The sequence below is a fragment of the Pimephales promelas genome, chromosome 9, assembly GCF_988280905.1.
Source record: "Pimephales promelas chromosome 9, fPimPro1.hap1.1, whole genome shotgun sequence".
In the NCBI taxonomy this organism is placed as follows: domain Eukaryota; kingdom Metazoa; phylum Chordata; class Actinopteri; order Cypriniformes; family Leuciscidae; genus Pimephales; species Pimephales promelas.
The window spans coordinates 28,437,717-28,443,179 of NC_142777.1; the positions used below are offsets into that span (position 1 = coordinate 28,437,717).

Sequence of the window (5,463 nt, forward strand, 5' to 3'; positions counted from 1 at the left end):
TATATATATATATATATATATATATATATATATATAATATACGTAGATATTCCAAGTAAACAATATAAATAAATAGAACATTACAGAGAGTGCATTATAAACATACATAAAAATGCAAACAAGTAAACAAAATGGAGATAAGCAACATGGACAACAAAAAAAGGAACAAATATATGAAATAATACGAGAAAAATAAATAAGAAATTAAAGTGTATATAAAATATTCAAGGTGTACACTGCCGTTTATAAGTTTGGGATCGGTAAGAAGTCTCATATGCTCGCCAAGGCTGCTTTTTTTTTATATATAAAAAATACAAAAAAAGTAAGAGTAATATTGTTAAATATGACAATTTAAAATAAACGTTTCTATTGGAATACATTATTCTTGTGATCAAAGATGAATTTTTAGCATCATTACTCCAGTCGTCAGTGTCACATGATCCTTCAGAAATCATTCTAATGTGATGATTTGATGCTCAATAAATATTCATTATTATTACCAAAGTTGAAAACAGTTGTAGACTTTTTAGGATTATTTGATCAATAGAAAGTTATATTTCATTTATTTGAAATATGATGTTTTGTAACATTATAAATGTCTTTACTGTCACGTTTGATTCATTTAAAGCATCCTTGCTGAATAAAAGTATTGAGTTAATTTGAGCTATCCCCCCCAAACCAAAAAAAAAAAAAATCTTACCGACCCCCAAACTTTTGAACGGTTATATATATATATATATATATATATTTTTTTTTTTTATACGAGTTAACATTTTTCAAACTGCCATGATACGCTGGTGGTGTGACGCATAGTGTGGGTCAGCCTCTAGTCTGTTTTATAGTACCTAGCAGAGAGCAGATTGGTGGAGACCTCACCATTCACACTGGCCTTCCATCAACAATAGCATCATCTTCATCAGACATCAGTTCTATTGTTGCGGTCTTCCAAAGTTCCTTTTCTGTGTTGGTTTGTACAACCCCGGACCTGGTCTCCAGCAACTGAAAAACATGACAGTAACTTAACCACTAAAACACAGAGAGGAGGATAGTTACATTCTGAAGAGAAAAAAAAGTGATTAACCAGTTTCTTAACTTACCAGTCGCTTTCTTTGAAGGTTCTTTGCAATGCTCGTCATAGTTTTTCTTTTCTGGGCCTTTTCAGGCTGAGCCAAAGAATACTTCCTCCGCAAAATCTCAAAATACATCTTCCAACCTGCTAAATATATCATAAATAAATGTAATGGCAATAAAAATAAGTAAAACAGAGGACAATAAAATGATTACAACATCTTTAAGATTACCTTTTACACATTCAGGGTCAACGTCTGTAAAAGTTGACCTTAATTCTTCGAAGAGGTAAGTGGTCACAGCCAGCTTATGTGATGAATTTATTCTGGGGGGAAAGTTGCAGGTATCATTACTGAAATTCACTTTTGGCATTCCAAATCCATAGAGTAGTAGATTAAACTAACATTTAGGCTATAGTATATAAGAAACAGTCTTACCTGGTTTGTGGAACGTATTTGTGTGGGTTGTTCTCTGAATTATGGAGGCGCCTTACAGATTCCTGTAAAGTTTGAAATTAAAAAGCGATTAAATTGATTCACAATCTTCAAGAACCACAAAACTGAATTTTCAGTTGGAATAAGCTGACCATCACAGTAACCGCAAGAGACAAAACAATAATTGTAACCGAACTATGGCTTACAGCCACGTTATAGAACAATAATTGGACTTACCGCAATGTTCACGTCATTTGCCTTTTTTATTCTTTTCGAAGCGTTGTAAGATTCTTCATGTAACGTTAGTCTGTGCTGCTCATACTTTCGCTAAAGAGCATCAAGACGCTGGAGAGTCTCTCTGAGAAGATCAGGTTGTGGCCAAAGACAGATTGATCCTCCCATTGTGATTCTGCATCACAGCTGTGGGGCATGTGGATGTGATCATCCTCATAGTTATCCACTGCATTACTGACTCTCATTGATGCATCTATGGAAATATTATAACCATAAACATTTTTTACATTAGTAGCTACTTAAAATAGATCATGGAGAATTCATTGATGATGGCACCCATAGTTACACAGAACAGTGTGTGAGAAAGATACATTAATTAAAAACGAAACAATACACAATCTCCTAACTCGCCATAAGTCAATATCAATATCTGAATGAGAGATGTAGCCAGCTGGCCTGCTAGCATCAGCAATCTCTGTATAGACCATTTCACAAGATGTAAACACTGGTCCAGAAGCACTTCCTGTTTCAGTTTTAACACTGTATAAACGTTGGGTTAAAGTACAACCAACAGAACAACTGAATTAAAAAGTTAAACAAACATATTCAAGATATTTTCTTTACATTTGAAATTAAGAAGCCTTTTACAAACTGAAACAGGAAGTGCATCTGGACCAGTGTTGTTTACATCTCGTAATGTGCAATAGCAGTAATGTGAGCTATTGTAAGACTAATGTAAGTTACCATACTATCTTGTACTACCGTGAATATTCATTCATTCATTCTTTCAGACTCTTAGGTCAATATCACAAAGTTAAATAAACAACATGTATGTGTGGGCAATGGTAATCATGCAAGATTCATTGTATTTTGTTTACGGCTTGTTACTGATCTTAAATGCATTCATAGAACGGACTTCACGAATCTAAAGTTAGGCAAACAAGCACATAACAGTTAGGCAAGTTAGCTTACCTGAATCTGACAATATTCAACACCCAGCGTGACTTCTTTATCGGAACATCGTAGCCGAGCCATTTCTGGGGTGTTCCTCAATCGGATTCCCGTCCTTAGGCCCTGTTAACACGAGAACGCTCGCGGGTGAAAACGTAAACATATTTTATCGGATGTGCCTTTCGTTTACACGGCGATGGCGTTTTTGAGGCTCAAAAACGCAAAAAAGTGAAACCACCCTCCAGAGTGGAAATCTTAAATCTTACCCGTGTAAACGGTAAAAACGCAAACGTTTGCTTGACGGTGAAAGTTGTACGCAGGCGCGTGGACTTGGTGTTGTTGTAGTATGCACTCCTAGTCGCCTGAAGTGCATACTACATTGAATTTCACACACTTGCGTCTCCATTTGCACGCGGATTTCTCACACAAAACGCAGAATAAAAAAAAGATGACGCAACGCCACTTTTGCGTTTTCTCATCAGAATCGTTTCCGTGTTTAGCCTCAGTTGGGCACTTTCAAGCCTATGCTTCCAAATGTAGTGCCTTCCGCCATTGCCTCCGGTGCTCCTCGTCTTTAGGTGGTGGGTGTAGCTAAATCGTAAAGTGCACCACAACAACAATCTGACCGCCTCACATTATGTTCGTTACACCGTTGGTCCAATTGTTCTCTCCTCTTAATCCAACTGTTATGGCAGCACCTAACTGAACATTTAATACTTGACATATTTTACCGTTCGTTTCAACTAGCGCAGAATCTCATCCCTCTCATGAGCCGGAAGTTGAAGTCTTTCTCAGACGGGAGTAAGATGACAAAACGAACGCAATGGCGTCACCCTTGTTGTCGTGCAAAATAAGGTGAATAGAAGAAAACTGTTTCCAAACAAACTGTTCTCTTTGCTTCGGGAAAGAATGCTGTAATTTTAAAGTATTTTTCTCGCGCTTGAAGCAATACACTAACGTTATTGGTTGCACCTCCATTACGTCACCACATTTGTTGTGTTTTGGTTGTGAGTGGTGAATTTCAAACCTCAAAACGCCCCCTTTTCTTGCAGCTTGTTTGTTTGCGGAAGGACTTATTTACTCAAACCACAAACCTCGGTATGACGCGTTGCAAGTGAATCTATTTAATTTTGTAAATAAATATGATGCAGCTGGACTTACCTTTCAACATGGAAGGATAACCAGCTGCTGACAATAACACCGGAAAGCCCGGTGGTTTTGCGACCACTCGTTTCACATCATGCATGCCCAAAGAAGCATGGATTAACTCTGCCAAAACCGTGATGTCATTGTCCATCTCAGTCCAGATCTCATATAATGGTGTCAATGCAGGCAGTTCAATAACATTGTTGAATATTAAATAAAAATGTCCCCAACTAAGCAAAGCCAATGGCGACAAATGTTGTTGTCTGCAATTTGTAAAACTTCACAATAAAAATTTAGATATTCTGAAATGTTTCCCTGTATTTTTTATTTCATTAAATATTCAGATGTTTTTGTGAACGTATATTCATGGTGTTTATTTTGTCCTGTTTTTATAAAAGAATATTTGATTAGGATACTTTTTTTCATACAGTGGTTTTAAGGCCCTGACACAGGCGACATAAGCCAACCCTAGAGTTGGCTTTAGTCATTGCTAGTTCTTTGACGTCGGTTTTCTGTTTCAGGGCCTTAAGAATTTATTTATTTTTCTGTACAAAAAACTTGTTTGCTGTAGACCAGATCATTTTCAATCCTGAAGTCCCCTGCCACTCCTCCCTCTGAGAACAGTCAGCACCCTTAGTGTCAGTCATTAACATATGAAAGGTCTTCTTCACACCTCTCACACCCAGCAGTGTTTCAGCTGTATATGTCCGTGAAATTTCACGGATTCCTGTATATGCCCGCTTAGGTGAGGTTTCCGGGTTTGTCTGGAAATATACTGTTCCGTGTTACTCTGATCCGCTTTTTCCCACATACATCCAGCAAACATCAAATTGCACAGGAGTTTACCATGCCCGGATATTGCCGGATTTGAGTCTTTTCATGCAGTGACAATCACGCAGGAGCATTCCCACAGTGTCTTGACGCAGCTCGAGTTGCCTTAAAAAGGGAACTGATGAAGATGTTTTCTTTATTTGCAGGTGTTTTTCTATTTGCATGTGTTTTTTTTTTTTCAGTTGCACTGTGTTGAGCTCTCTCGGCCACCATAGATAGACCTATGTATAAGAATACATGAAAAAGATGAGGTTTGTTTGTTTGTTTGTTTGTTTTTACAGATTGTGCAGGTTTGACATCTACAAGAATGGATTAACTGGACCATGCAAACAGCTAAACCTTAGTGGCTCTGAGCACATGAATCCAAAGCTCATATTTTATTGAAAAGAGTCCAAATTGTATCTACAAGAGATAAAACAATTAACAAATAATTCAATAAATAAACATTCTCTATTTTGTCATTGGTTTGATAGGAATGTATTTTTGTTGAATATCAAGTCTTATTAATGTGAATACTCATTCTTAGTGTTGGACTTTAATCCAAAACAGAAGCAGATACACATGTACACTGATGTAATAAGATAATTCACACTGATGAAGAATGTGTGCTTGCATATCCACCATCAACTTGTCAGGAATGATACTGCGTTCAGTTTATTAAAGATTAACAGGGATGCCAAGCTTTGTTGATTCACCTTGAACATAATGAGTTCATGTAAAATTGCAGCAGCAAAAACAGCTTTCCTTTCATAGTCAAAACTTAATTTTTAAACAATCTCGTATTCATGACGTAGATGAA

At 36.8% G+C, this 5,463-nt stretch overlaps 1 long non-coding RNA gene across 3 annotated transcripts; it reads right to left on the bottom strand.

The window, feature by feature from the left end:
• Positions 1 to 411: 411 nt before the first annotated feature.
• Positions 412 to 4,408, bottom strand: LOC120486000 (uncharacterized). 3 transcript variants are annotated; one of them, XR_016169705.1, is made up of 7 exons: positions 3,419 to 4,408; positions 2,709 to 2,810; positions 1,740 to 1,989; positions 1,506 to 1,567; positions 1,302 to 1,393; positions 1,098 to 1,213; positions 412 to 999 (listed from the first exon to the last, which is right to left on the bottom strand). It is a non-coding gene; the product is annotated as an uncharacterized LOC120486000 (long non-coding RNA). The 3 variants fall into 3 exon arrangements; XR_016169704.1 differs by having other exon boundaries at positions 1,098 to 1,216; positions 3,419 to 4,407; XR_016169706.1 differs by lacking the exon at positions 2,709 to 2,810 and having other exon boundaries at positions 1,098 to 1,216; positions 3,419 to 4,407.
• Positions 4,409 to 5,463: the final 1,055 nt, after the last annotated feature.